General features: G+C 40.8%; 1 protein-coding gene across 2 annotated transcripts in view; it reads right to left on the bottom strand.

The window, feature by feature from the left end:
* MAP3K20 (mitogen-activated protein kinase kinase kinase 20) overlaps positions 1-15,301 on the bottom strand; it is a 194,368-nt gene extending 179,067 nt beyond the window's left edge. Inside the window, exon 1 of one of the 2 annotated variants that reach the window (XM_023185978.3) lies at positions 15,133-15,301. The gene's annotated coding sequence lies outside the window, so the exon portion shown is untranslated. The remainder of the gene's footprint in view (positions 1-15,132) is intronic. The other variant, XM_023185979.1, reaches the window with a different exon arrangement.
* Between the last annotated feature and the right edge of the window lie 202 nt (positions 15,302-15,503).

Here is a 15,503-nt window from a genome sequence, read left to right as displayed (position 1 = left end):
TGCCGAAAGGCTACTGTGTCACCAGGTCTCCTATCAGGAAGCCCTGACAGGCGGGAAGCATGCTTTCCACAGCAAGCTTGCTTAGCTCCCCTGGCATCTGAGGCATGCCACCTCTCCACGCTGCGCTCACTTCACACAAAATATACACAGCCTAAGCCGCTGAGCATCCTGGTACACGGACAGCCAAAGGGCTGCAAACCGAACACACAATCAATGTTTAGACTCCAAAAACAAACTTTCAACTTAGGGATAACAGAAAAGCTGGTCAAGTGTTTGCCAGAAGTGGCTCCCTGGACTCTATATTGTAACAAAACTTAAAGAGTAGAAAAATTTGCCCTTGATTACAATATATTAAGTCATCCAAAGAATACTGCCAGGACGTTAAAAAATATTATGCTTGTTTCCAGAGAAACGTATTATCTCTCCCAGAGATTATTCTAGTGATCTTTCCTATGGTCTAAAGAGTTTTACTATTCTCCAGGTAAGTGGCCATTCTGAACACCCTATGCCAAACCATAGATTAGTGAGACTTACAAACACAAAAACTGAACTAAAATTGGGCTAAAATTTTGAACCTACATAAAAACTTTTAAAATGGTGGATAAAAAAGTTGGTGCACATAGTCTTGCAAAAAGCAAACACCAGAACCTTATGAGGGAGCAAAAAGACAAATCTATTATTTCTAGGACATTCTACAAAACATCTGGTCTAGGCTCCTCATAATTGTGAACGTCATGAAAGGTTTTTTTTGTTTTGTTTTGTTTTTGCAGAGAAACTTCTAGCATAAGGAAAACTTAAAGAAACACAATGACTAGGCTGGGTGTGGTGGCTCATGTCTGTAATCCCAGTACTTTGGGAGGCCGAAGCAGGTGGATCACTTGAGGTCAGGAGTTCGAGACCAGCCTGGCCAACATGGCAAATCCCTGTCTCTTAGCCGGGTGTGGTAGCAGGCATCTGTAATTCCAGCTACTTGGGAGGCTGAGACACAAGAATTGCCTGAACCCAGGAGGCGGAGGTTGCAGTGAGCTGAGATAGTGCCACTGCACTCCAGCCTAGGCAAAGAGCAACACTCCATCTCAAAAAAAAAAAAAAAAAAAAAGAAAAAGAAACACAATGACTAAATATAATTTATGATCACTGGATTCTGGATTAAAAAACTATAGAAAATATTATTAGGATATTAGGGAAATCTAAATATTAACTATACATTAGATGATATTAATTCATCCATGGTAAATAATGGTATTTTTGTTTTATAGATGGATGTCCTTGGATGTACTGCTTGGCAAATGCATGTAGACATTTTAAAGTATGATGTGTATAATTTACTTTAAAATGGTTCAGTCCTCATCCCTGTTCCCCAACACACACACCCAAAAAAGTACATGGGAATAGAGAGAGGGAGAGAGAAAGCAAGTGTGCCAAAATGTTAAGAACTGGCCCATTTAGGTGACAGGTATCTGGGCATTTTACTACTCTTTCCACTCTTCTGTTGAGTTTTTTTTTTTTTTTTTTAAATAAAAAGGTAGAAGGGGTTGGTTTGTATCCATATAAACTGGCAACATTTCTCCATAAAAAGCCTGAGACTCTGCTGAGTAAAGTGCACAGGCAGCTCAAAGATCTTAGCACGCAGCTGGCTAGCCATCCCATTTCAGGAAAATCAGGTCACTGAAGAATGCTCATTTCTCACACGAAGTCAAACGCTACTCTACTTTGGGGAGAAGGCGAGAAAGAGGAAGGGTTATTTGTTCATCCTCTAAAGTTTAGAAGATACACTCCACATAAAAATATGAGTGAGGGAAAGATCATCGTATCCAAATATAGTCTACAAACATATGTGAATCAATAGTTTATGTTACCAACATTTTGTAATTCCTATTTAGTTAAACATGGAAAAGAACAAAATTTGGATAAAATTTGGGGATGTTGCCAAGGGTAGGTATACACAGTATGCAAGCTAAAAAGTTTGTTCAACCAAATGTCAAACACCATTTGCAAGGTTCCCTCAGCATTACAGACACTAGGTTTACATTTTTGTTAATTATTTTTATAAAAGCATTACAATGAAATTGAACTACAAAACTTATCATAAAAAATAGAAGCTTCTTGCTTCCCCATTCCCCATACCCAATTCCCACTCTCTAGACACAACTAATTTCAACACCTTTAGCATTTTCTTCTGGCACTGAACTCTGTATTTCTGAAGAATGTGCTTACATTACTATTTCTTGATTTTCCATTTTAGATATTATCTATTAACCTCTCCTGTGGAAGACAAGAATTTAGTTCTCATATATCACCCTCTACCTCCATGCATACAAACATGGTACACTTGACCAAACCTCCCAGCTTCCTACCATACTGTAACATTTGGTTAAGTTAATAGTCAGTATTTACAGTAATCCAACAAAGTAAACATTATTCCCAGCAGTGCCATGGAGGATTCAATAATTACATTTCCTTTCTTGTATAACTTTTTGATTCTCTTAGAATTATTAGTTGCCCTGTTTTTGCTTTTTTATTGTTGTTTGCTTAGCTTTTTACACTCCCAACACATCCACCTCATTAATCTCTCCCAGAAGCTGCAAAACTTCTCTCAATAAAATTAAGACAAGTAATTTCTCTCTTTTTTTTTTACTCTTTGGTTCTTTTTTTTTTTTTTTTAGAGATACTCCTTCTTGACCCTTCATCCTGATTCAGTCTGGCTGGAATGGTTTCTCTCTAGGCCTGACTTGGACTGGGACTCCTGTTGGCTACCATCCTAAGAATTTCCTTCACCTTTCTCGACTGTGAGAATCTTGTCTTTGGATTTCCTGTCTTCCCTTTCTTGTTTTGTTCCCTTGTTTTGACAACACGTATCTCCCATTAGCTACCTGAATAGAGCACACAGAATAGAATTTTGTGAGAATCTGTGTATCTTAAAATGTCTTGACTGGTAGCCTGGTTGGGCATACAATTCTAGGTAGGAAACAATTTTCCATATAATTTTGAAAGTTACTTCATTTTCTCCTAGTTTCTAATGTGGCTACTGAGCAGTCGGATGTTACTGATTATTAACCATATTTATATTATTTTTTCCTCTCTGAAAGCTTTTAGGATCCTCTATTGATCCCAGGAATCCTGAATTTTAATAGGATACGTTTAGGAATGAGTCTTTTTCATTCACTGGTAGGACACTCAGTGAACTCTTTCAATCTGTAACTCAAGGATTCTAATTCCAGGAAAGTTTCTTGTGTTATTCATTTACCACTTATAGCCACTTTGACTTGACGTCATCTCATTTCCCATACACACGAGGAACTGCCTGCATTTCCTAATATACACTGACCTCTCACATCTCCACACTTCTACACAGACTAGTGTCTCTGCTTCAAACACTCTTCTCTGCCCAGTGAACTTCTATCCCTGATCACCTCTTTGAGTTTCCCGAGCACAGTTAAATGCTCCCTCTTCTGTGCCACAGCACCTTTCTTCACCTATTGATCTTTCCCACTTAATTCCCACCAGACTATAAATTCCCTAAAGTCAAAACTCAGTTCTGTTTACATCTGGACCCTAACACCTACTACACAGCCAGGTACACAGTTATGCAGCTTCTCCATTAAAAACGCATTTGTTGAATAAATGAGTAAATAGTTTCTGGTTATTCCATTATACCTTTTGTAGCTGGAAAGATTTCAACCAAGTCATGTAAGACGTAAAGTGTGATTTTTACAAGTACCCCAGAGGGTTCTGAAGCAAATCCTGATTTGGAAATGCTGCCTAGGCTTCTTGGAAGACTGAGGGGAGCGTATTTGGGACCTCCAGTACTGGGTCCTTCTGAATCCTAGGGTCAGGGAAGAAGGAGGAGGAGAGAAATTCTTTCCAAAACAAAGGTAGAGGTCTGAAGCAGGATAAGATCAATATGAATCCATCTAAGCCTTACGCTGCGGAACAAACCCAGGGAATACGGATGAACTGAGGTAGGATCAGTCACAACTGACACTGACCTACGGGTGCCAGAAAAAGGCTGACCTCTGAAAAGCACACTTCTCCAGGATGTCACCACTTGACTGGAGGCAATTAGCCACATTCTTCACAGAATCACTGCTACTCTGTGATACACCGTGCCATGTGGGAACTGGCTATTTGTGAATGGAACTATCCAATTACTTGAATGTTTTATTGAAACCATAAAAAATTAAGTTCCAACTGAATACCAAAGAAACTAGTAATCTAGGGTGTATGAGTACAGGTTTAACTCCAGTGAGCTTGGCAAAGCATCATGGATGTAGCTGAAAAACTTGCTTGAGATTTCCACTCCCATATACATGAAAGTTAGACCATATATACTTATTTTTCCCCTTGAGTTTTCTCTCCTTTAAGAATCATTTTTCCAAGGGGATCAATTTATGACCAGAAGAATGAAAAATCTGAGTGGCTAGTTATTTATACTTAGAGCATGTTGGGGAAGACTGCTACTTGATAAAATTATGTTCTAATTTTTCAAATGTATTCTGCACTGAATGAATATACCAGAATTTAATAAAAAGTCATCTATATAAATTTATTTACAAGGTATATCAAGTCAAATCCAACATTTTCATCTCACTGCATTAAAATAATTGTTTTCGCCGGGCACAGTGGCTCATGCCTGTAATCCCAGCACTTCGGGAGGCTGAGAGAGGTGGATCACTTGAGGTCAGGAGTTCGAGACCAGCCTGGCCAACATGGTGAAACCCTGTCTCTACTAAAAATGCAAAAATTAGCTAGGCATGGTGGTATGTGCCTGTAATCCCAGCTATTCAGGAGACTGAGGCAGGAGAATCACTTGAACCTGGGAGGCAGAGGTTACAGTGAGCTAAGATCGCGCCACTGCACTCCAGCCTGGACAACAGAGCAAGGCTCTGTCTCCAAAACAAAAAACAAAAAACAGAATTGCTTTTACAAAAAAGGCAATTTTGTAGTATTCTAACTGTTGTTTTATAAACTTTCAAAGCTGTTTTAAATGTTAAGTATCTACCACACAACACTGAAGGGTTAGAGCAGAAATGTCACAAAAATCAAAGTAAAATAAGGCATCACAACTCTGTAAATGTTGAAAATCAATCATTTGGTAGTTGAATCCAATCATTTCACTATTTGAGTAGAATGTCAAAAAAAGTTTTAATTTAAAATTTTCCTTAAATTTCAAAAAAATTTAGCTATTAAATGGCTGAAAGCATATATAGCAGCGTCAGCTAATTATCAAAAGTAGAGCCATATGAAAATAAGAAATCTTAAAGAGTTATTTTACTTTTTAAAGTTTTCAATCTTCTAGTCCAAAAAAGTAAACTTAAGTTTCTCTATTCACAGATCTATTTTGCTTCTTGATTTCTTAGATCCATGTTGACTTCAAATAAGTCATTTATCTTTTCACTGTTACTTTTGCCCAGTTAAAAACAAAAATGACCTACTATAGTTCTAATGTCAAAAAGCAAGGTTTTAGAATTAGACTGACATGAGTTTGAACTCTCCCTCCACCTCTCAGTAAGGTAACTTTAACAAATCACTTTTTCTCAGACTGTGGCTTTTCCGGATGCATAAATAAAACATTTCAGATCTTTTCCATTCAACGTCACAAAACTGACAGCCCCAAAGTTAGAAAGTTTGCACAGTAGTTGACTTCATTGATACATCTCACTTCCAAATAAGAGATATTTCAACAGGGAAGTAGCATGATTCAGGGGAAAGACCCCTATTAGAGAGATCTACCAGCAGATCTGTTATTAGCTACTTGGGCAAGGCACCATGCCTCTCTGACCTCACTCTTCTCACTGGCAATAATACCAGTGCTGTGAAAGTGCACACATGAGCACAGTGCCCAGCATATGGTATACATGCAATTAATGGAAATTATGGTTTTCTCATTATTTTAATAACCCTTGATGTCATATTTAGCCATCTATTCTTTCAGCCGTTATGGTCAGGTATGCTCTCCTCAATAGCTTTCCTCTCCCCATCTTCAGAATTGTTTTATATTATAGCTCTTAGTTTTGCAAAGCAACTATTAATAAACAAATGTGCTATTGATCCCAAAATCCTTTTCCTCTCTGCATATGTTCTAATTCTTTCTCACTCCTCTGTTTAACTGCCGTCTTTGTTTTTGGTCATTTCTGAAAGATCTTATTAGTTAAGTAATTATAATTTATTTTAAACTTTTTTCATAATGTGAATATTTAAATTGCTAAAACACAGTATTTTCTTTTTTGCACTTTTTGGATATTAGCATTGCTAAGATCTATTTATTCAATGATAGCACTCACTTTGGTAGGGTGCTGGAGCATCCCCTCCTTCCCCGGTGACCACTGTCTTCTTTCAGACCTTATCGGCTGCACAGTCAATGGACATCTAACCCAGGAAAACTATAACCTGCTTATCTAATACCTGCAAGTGACGATTTTTTAAAAAAATTAAATCTACTTTGGCCGGGCACAGTGGCTCACACCTGCAATCCCAGCATTTTGGGAGGCTGAGGCTGGAGGATCACTTGAGCCCAGCCGGGCAACACAGGGAGATTTCATTTCTAAAAGTAAAAATAAAAATAAAAATCTACTTTATGAAAGGATTAACTTTACTAGAAAAAAGGTCTTTGAACTTTCTCTGGATGTTTCTATCTTGTGGTTTTATATGGGCCTGTATCTCTGAATTTAGATCCTTCCTCTTTTTCCTGTCCCTAATTCATACTTCCCTTCCCCCTTCTTCAAAAAGTAAGGTTGCCAGTTTACTTTTTATACAATATAGGAAGAAAAACTTGTTTTATCATAACCTGGATATGACAAAAAAGATACTCTTTGAAAAGAGCTTTCAATATTCAGCAAATTATTTTGCTAAACTTGCTGCCTTGATATTTATGCTAGTATTATTTCAGCCTCTTTAACATAAATCAGTGAATAAATTAATAAAATGTGCTTTATCATCATGTGTATTAAAAGAACACCACTTGGAATCACTGTTCTGCAATTTTTGTTCCCCTATAAGTCTTATCTTCAAAAATCTGAGGAAAGCTCTGGTTCAGTGTATTTATCCGTAACACCAAGGTCAAAGATTCAAAGATTCTATTCCTCAACAGGACTGCTGTTCTACTATTTTTTTTTAATAACTAAAAAAGATAAAAGCTGACTGGGTACAGTGGCTCACACTTGTAATCCCAGCACTCTGGAAGGCTGAGGCAGGAGGATCGCTTGAGCCCAGGAGGTCGAGGCTGCAGTGAGCTATGACTCCAGCCTAGATGACTGTGAGACTCTGTCTCAAAGAAAATAAAAAGAAAAATAAAAAAAGAAAAGTTGAAGACTAGGTATATGAATAGAATCAACCGGTACTGTGTCTACCATAGACATTTCCCTTCTTCCTCCAAGACTGTTCCTAGAAAAATAGTTTATCTTTTTAAAAATATATATATATTTTTTTTAAGTTCTAGGGTTACATATGCACAACGTGCAGGCTTGTTACATATGTATACATGTGCCATGCTGCTGTGCTGTACCCATTAACTTGTCATTTACATTAGGTATATCTCCTAATGCTATTCCTTCCCCCTCCCACCACCCCATGACAGACCCCAGTGTGTGATGCTCCCCATCCGGTGTCCAAGTCTTCTCATTATTCAATTCCCACCTATGAGTGAGAACATGTGGTGTTTGGTTTTCTGTCCTCATGATAGTTTGCTCAGAATTATGGTTTCTAGTTTCATCCATGTCCCTACAAAGGACATGAACTCATCCTTTTTTATGGCTGCATAGTATTCCATGGTGTGTATGTGCCACATTTTCTTAATCCAGTCTATCATTGATGGACATTTGGGTTGATTTCAAGTCTTTGCTATTGTGAATAGTGCAGCAATAAACATATGTGTGCATGTGTCTTTATAGCAGCATGATTTATAATCCTTTGGGTATATACCCAGTAATGGGATGGCTGGGTCAAATGGAATTTCTAGTTCAAAAAATAGTGTATCTTATACAGAGTACGTTGGGTTAAGTAAATAGGACTTTAGGTATGGATATCTGAGAGAACTCAACTTTAAATAAGAATCTAAAAAACAGAATAGCCATTGTTTCATGTTTTCCCCCTCCACTCTCTTTACCATAATGTAACTCTCTAGTTAGAGCAATGGTAAGAATAAAAATAAGCTAAACATTCTTATTGAAATAAAGTAATTTAATATTTCAATTAATAAAAATCAACTTCCACAACACACTTCCTTACCAAAAATATTGTTACCAGAAAAGATGGGAGGCACAGGAATATAGTTGGTTGGAGCACTTATGCCACAGAAATGCTGCGTGGAAACATGTCTGTGCTCAAACAGAAGCCCAAACTAGGAAACATGAATTGGATACAACCTACGGCCATGGCATGGGCTGCTGCATGGGCTTGTTGTGTTGAGTAACTGGGAGCTTCTTGTGGCATGAGGAAGAGAATGGGGCCAGAGTTGTATAAAGTGAGGGTGCACAGAGAGCAGAGATTTCTAGGGCTTGGCTAGAAGAGGAATTCACAGGTGTCAGGACTGGGGATGGGGAGAAAGCCATAGCCCATGAGTACACAAGGCTCACTTCAGCTCACCACCTACCACCTATCCTGCTCCCACCCTAGGTCTTGCTGCTACTCAGCTCTTGTTTGTACCCCAAACCGTTTTCCGTCAAATAGAGAGTATATCAGACCATCCTGGCTGCTGACAGACAGGTACAACTTTGGACTGAGTGCCTGGAATGAATACTCCCTGAGAAGGGTGATGCAAGGGTTAAAACATGGTAACCCCAATGTAAGACGGAGGGTGAAAGGAATGGGGATGGTGAAACTAGGGAAGACTAAGACCTTATATTATGTTTTGATGATCAAGAGGCCAGGCTATCTGTGGATGAAAGTTACAGAAAGAATTCCTTGTTCTTTGGGAGGCCAAAGTGGGAGTATCACTTGAGGTCAGGCATTTAAGACCAACTTGGGCAGCATAGTGAGATTCCATCTCTACAAAAAGTAAGTAAATAAAAATTAGCCAGGTGTGGTGGTTCATGCCTGTAGTCCCTGCCACTCGAGAGACTGAGGCGGGAGGATAGTTTGGGGCCAGGAGTTCAAGGTTGCATAAGCTATGATTGTGCCACTGCACAAAGTGAGACCCTGTCTTAAAAAAAAAAAAAAAAAAGGATTCCTGGTTTAGAGTTGGCCAACAAGAAAATCTGCCACGCTCTTTGGTAGCGAGTGACCCACCACCAAAAGAGTTCAATGGGACGTGGGGTGTGGAGTGGGAGTGGGAGACTCGCATCAGCTAGGAAAGCAAAATGAATCCACTTTAAGACCCACTCCAACCCTGTGAGTTGATGACTAATCTACTATAAAGTACAGACGGACTCCTTCCTTTTCTGAGGGAGGCAGTTATGAACCCGACACCAAACATCATGGAGAAGCACAGTGAACCACATCAGTGATGGAAATAATGGAAATGACTTGGCCATCTTCTTCAATTTCTCCTCCCAAACTGGGTGGGAAGCTAAGAGCCACATTCCAGGTTTCTATCCTAAAACTTTCCTCTTCCTTCTCCCGCATTCCCAAAGCAAAGAGGTCTCTTTGTCTTGAAAGCCAGAGTATAACCACCTAACATCAAAACTCTTTGGATGATGATCTACCCCTATTATTTTATCAGCAAAATGGAATTGCACCACCCCATGCAGTATTGGGCTGCACAGCTTAATGGTGCAGGACTCTTTATTAGGACCAATCCCATGTTCGTGTGCTTATTCCCATATGTGGTATTACACAGTATTGTGCAGAAGGTGATATGAATAAATAGCTGTCCTACAGCATCAATTTCACTTTAACACTATGGGGAATAAGCCAGGCAAGGTGGCACATACCCTTAACCCCAGCTACTGGGAAAGTTCACGTGGGAGGATTGCTAGCGCATAGGAGCTCAAGGCCAGCCTGGACAACATAGCAAGACTCTGTTTCTAAAGAAAAAAAGATCTGGGGGAATAAATATGTATCTGTTTGTATCAATTTGTTCAATTTAAGTAAAACAGAGAAGGACAGAAGAGAATGCAAAATCCACATAAATAGATTAAATATAAAATTTTAAAGCAAGTACTTGCTTGCATTGGGTTATCTGTGGCTATATGGACAAATTCTTGAAGGAAAACATTCATTTTTCCCCACAACAGAGCACTTTGGTAGAAAAGTTTAATAAGTAAAGATTCACTACATGATGTGCAGACAGCAGTTCTTTCCTTTTCTTTTTGGTTTTCTTAAATGGAAGCCCGGAGATGAATCCAGAAAGAAGGGTGTTGGGCCTTGCTCAAAATCAGCTATAAGAATGGTTCCAAGTGGTTCTAAAGCACACTTTAGAAACCCTAAGCAGGAGAGTAGTTATCAAAACCTACCTACCCACCACATAAGCATGACTTGGTAACAGGACAGGGTACCAAAGGCAAGCCTTAGCTGGAAGAGCTGAGTGTTATGGTAGGAACGCTCCCACCAAAATTCATGTTGACATTTAATTACTTCGTTGCTAATGTAACAGTACTAGGAAGCAGAACCTTTAAGAGGTGATTAGGTCATAAATGGATTCTCGCTGTTAGCCTGGGAGTAGGTTAATTATCTCAGGAGTTCACTTTTTCTCTTTGTCTTTCATGGCTTGCTTTCACCTTCCACCCTTCCACAATGGGTGATTCTCGCCAGAAGCCTGAGCCATGTTCCTGGACTTTGCAGGCTCCAGAACCATAAGCCAAATAAATTACCCTTGCTCCTTGTAAATTACCCAGGCTGTGATAGACTGCTCTGGCAGCAGAAAACAGACTAGAAGAGTGGGCAAGCAGCTCTGTGTATAACTTGAAAGATGTGGTAAAACATCCTTCTTTACCACACTGATAACAGTGGCTGAATTTTCATGCACTGTCATGAGCATTTCTATGTGCTTTCTCATAAAGTCATGCACCACATAACTATGTTTCAGTCAACAATGGACTGCATATATAACAGTGATCCCATAAGATTATAATAAAGCTGAAAAATTCCTATTGCTGAGTGATGGCACAGTTTCCTAACATCATAGCACAATGCATTACTCATGTGTTTGTGGTGACACTGGTGTAAACAAACTTATTACGCTGCCAGCTGTATAAAGGTATGGTACATACAATTATGCACAGTGCACAATGCTTGATAAGGATAATAAATGAGTGTTACTCATTTATGTATTTACTATACTTTTTAATCCTCATTTTAGAGTGTACTTTTAAACTTAAAAAAAAAAGTTAACTGAGGCAGGTCCTTCAGGAGGTGTCCAGAAGAAGGCATTGTTATCATAGGAGATGGCAGTTCCATACACATGACTGCCCCTGAAGACCTTCCAGTGAGACAAGATGTGGAAGTAGAAAGCAGCGATATTGATGATCCTAACCCTGTGTGGGGCTAGGCTGATGTGTGTGTTTCTCAGTTTTTAACAAAGTTTAAGGAGCAAAACAATTTTTTAAATTTAAAAATAGGAAAAAAATCTGACAGACTAAGGATATAAAGAATTTTTGTATAGCTGTACAATGTGTTTGTGTTTTAAGCTAAGTGTTATTTCAAAAGATTCAAAAAGTTTAAAAAAAAAAGTTTAAAGTTTATAAGGCAAAAAAGTTACAGCAAGCTAAGGTTAATTTATTATTGAAGAAAAATGTTTAAATAAATCTAGTAGAGCCTAAGTGTATAGTGTTTATAAAGTCTACAGTAGTGTACAGTAATGTCCTGGGCCTTCACATTCCCTCACCACTCACTCACTGACTTGCCCAGAACAACTTCCAGTCCTGCAAACTCCATTCATGGTAAGTGTCCTATACAGGTGTACCACTTTTTATCTTTGATACCATATATTTTATACTGTATTTTTACTGTGACTTTTCTATTTTTCGATAGAAATACTTATTATTGTGTTACAACTGCCTATTCAGTACAGTAGCATGCTGCATAGGTCTGTAGCCTAGCAGCAACAGGCTATCTCACACAGCCTAGGTGTGTAGTAGGCTATAGCATCTAGGTTTGTGTAAGTGTACTCTGCAGTGTTTACACAACTACAACATCACCTAACAACGCAGTTCTCTCAGAACGTGTACCCATCATTAATGGACACATGACAATACTTATCCTTAGAAGCAGGTACTACTGTCCCTAACTTATATGAGTGAGAAAACTGAGGATCAAGGGAATGAAAGTAGCTCAAGCCAACTACCTTACAGGTGACACAACTTGTGTCAAATTCAGGCCTGACTCCAAAGTCCTATCATTGTTTTCTACCATATCGTGACTTTTTGTTAGTAACATTCTGCCTCCTCCTTCTAATTTGCCTTTTGTTTTCCCTATTTAAACTAACTCTTTTCTTATTACGTAATTACTGGATTGCTTACCATCCACCTAAAGTTCAATTTGAGGCTTTAATTTCCTATTACAATTGAAGACACTGGGGTTAAGGTGTCAAATGTGTGGCTGCTTTGTTCTCACAGATTCTACTGTGCTGGGATTACTTAACAGTTATTAGGGTGTAATCGATGCTTCAGCTTTTCGTAGGAGGGTCTGACATAAAAGCACCCATGTATCCGTCAAATCAAGCTAAGCTCTAGCATTCACAGTCCTCTTCCCTTACTAGGTACAATTTTCTGGTCACCGCTGGAACTCTGCTTATTTGTGTCTACTGAGGCAAAGTTAATAGCTGCCAAAAGACTAGCCTAAATCTTGCTTGCAGTAAGACCAAAAGGTGCCTTAACTGTTCCTATTACATTTAGATAGACAAGACACTCACCCTGTCAATCTGTCCTGGGTAGAATAAAATGGAAAACAAGTGATCTAACTTCATTTTTATTTCCAACATCTCAGGATACAGATATAGGGCTATCTTATTCCAAGAAGTACTATATCCCTACAACACCTTTTTGCAGTTTAAGAAAACAAACAAACAAACAAAAAAACATTGATTCATCTCTTCTGAATCTACCCATTTCTAAAATAAACTGTCCATTTTGCGCTTTCACTTCACACCAATAGCTTCACCTTACATCTGACTTCTTTTCATGAAACATCATTGTAATTTCTTCAGTGTTTTCTCTGATGATTCGATTATTCACCCCACACTCCTCATACCTCCTATTTATAATTTTGTAGCCCTATCGAAGTCAGTTTCACTGCTCCTTCCAGATAGGCTCTGAGCCAATATATTGCCAATAACACTCACTCTTGTGCTAAGTTAAAATACACAGTGCAACTTGCCAAGTTTCCTTATTTGGCAAGAGGGCCCCTTAGTTCCCAAGATCTTTGACCATCCATTTTTAGATCCAAGTCCGCGTGTTTAATATTTGGATATTTTTCTCTCTCTCCCTCTCTTTACTGTGTCTTTATATATTCCCTAAAAGAATAAGAAAAACAGATCAATCATTTATTTGCTTTTTTAGACAAGAAAGAAAGTCCTTGCAATTGTATCATGGTCATTTACTCTGGAATTATCATCACTAAATGTTTTTATTTAAACAACAATATTTTGCAGTTAAAAAACTCCCCAAATAATCTCAAAAAGTTATAGGAATTAAATTGTGAAATACTAAAATAAACAGTGCAGGGGTCCAAAAGACCATTTTTATCTTAACTCTCTATTCCCAAACTAAATTCGTATTCATTTACAATCTCCTAAATCTCTCACTATAGTAGCAGGAATTTAAAACAAAGACTCTACAAATGACCACAATCATAATGAAAATGCAGCCATCACTTTTTTTTTTTTTTTAATTGAAAAACAAGTGAAATTTCACTGTGCAGATAGGCCTACTACAAGGAGGACATTAACTAGCCTTGAATCACTTGTTTATTTTTGTCTTTAAACGTGTTTGGAGGTTTGGATCCACTAAATCCTAGCTGTTAATTTCAAGGAAGGTCAGGGAAACAAGAAATCTCTCCTAAAACAGCTTTGGGGTTAAAGTAGGTACCGTTTTCAACAATCTTAATTCAAATATCCTCAGATTCACTCTGTAAGACGATTCTCACACACCATTATTAATGAGAGCTGCTTACTGTACTATACTTGGAATGGGCCCCTAAATTGTGTTGCTTTCATTATTACAGAAACTAACAAAAATAGTAATTAAGTTCCCCATAGACAGTGCTTATGCGCGATCTCAAAGCGCATCAGAAACATAACATTTTCGGCTATCTAACAGAGATAACCTTTTTAAAAAAATTTTTTAGGCAATCGGATGTCATCTAGCCAGTCCTGAAATAAAGTTTTCTGAAAGCTGTCAGGGGCAAGCGAGGCCAGGCGAGGCGGCGGCCTGGGTAAGTACTTCTGGGCCTGGTGCAGGTCTGGGAGCCCACAAAAAGACGGCTGCCTGAGGGTCGCCAAAGGGGACAACCCGGGCTCCGGTGGGAGGAAACGGGGAAGCCCGAGAGGGCGGGCGCTCCACGCTGCCCAAGCCCGGGGAAGGAAGGGCGGGGAGCGGCGGCTCTGGGTGGCTCTGGATACATTTACGCATGTTTGTAAAACTAATCTTTAGTGTTCATTGTTCCTGCTGGTTATTCGCATGGCCTAATTACGTGAGGAAAACAGAATGAAAGAAAATGGATGGGAAGCAACACCGCTAGCGGACGAGTTCTTAGAAAAGCAGAAGTTCGTCGTCCCTCCTCGCACGCACAGCGAGTGCTGGGAAGTGGCCTGCATCCTGCCCTGATTTGGGGGCCTCGCAGTTCCCCTCCCGACGGTGCCCCAACCACCCGCTGCTTGGCAGGCTCTGATGCTTGCAGAGCCCCTGCCCGTGCCGCACGCCCAGGGCCGTGGAATCCCGAGCCGCTCCGGCCTGAGCCCCGCGCCTCCAAGCACCAACTTCTCCGTGGGACCGGCCCGAACTCTCCCGAACCGCACTTGGCGGCGCCGCGGCCGAGGTCCCGCAAGGACTCCTTCGGCGCGGCAAATACTCGCTCTGGCCGAAGCCACCGCCGCGCGGGTCCTGGGTCGGGGAGGGGAGCCCCGAGTAGCCTCCTGAGGCCGCCTGTACTCCCGGGCCCCGGCGGAGCCTCGGCCCCGAGACGCGGGGACGACTCGCGAGCGCGGCGGGCCTCGCCCCCTCCCTCCCCGCCCTCCGCGGGCTCCAGCCTGGATCCTACCTGGCTCCCAGGCCGGGCGCGACCAGCAGCCGGGGGCGCGGAGGCCCCGCGCGCGACGAGGGCGGCGGGGGTTGGGACGACAGCGGCCCGCGCGGCTCCCACGCTTCCGCCGGAGTCAGGAGTTGAACATTCCGCCTCTCTGCGCGGCGCCAATGAGGAAGACAGTCACGGCAACAGCACCACCTATCTCCCGGCGCGGAACGGCCGGGCCGCCCTCCCCTCACACGCGCGGGCAAGCGGGGCGTGGGGAAGGCGCTTGGGCCTCCCTGGCCTGCGCCCGGGGGGCACCATCCGCCCCGCGCCCCGGCACCCGCCGAAGCCCCCAGACACACCTGCCCTGCTGTCGGGGGAGAGCTGTGGGGGTGTTCCCC

The sequence above is a fragment of the Piliocolobus tephrosceles genome, chromosome 11 (assembly GCF_002776525.5).
Source record: "Piliocolobus tephrosceles isolate RC106 chromosome 11, ASM277652v3, whole genome shotgun sequence".
Lineage (NCBI taxonomy): Eukaryota > Metazoa > Chordata > Mammalia > Primates > Cercopithecidae > Piliocolobus > Piliocolobus tephrosceles.
This window is presented reverse-complemented; position numbering and strand designations above follow the sequence as displayed.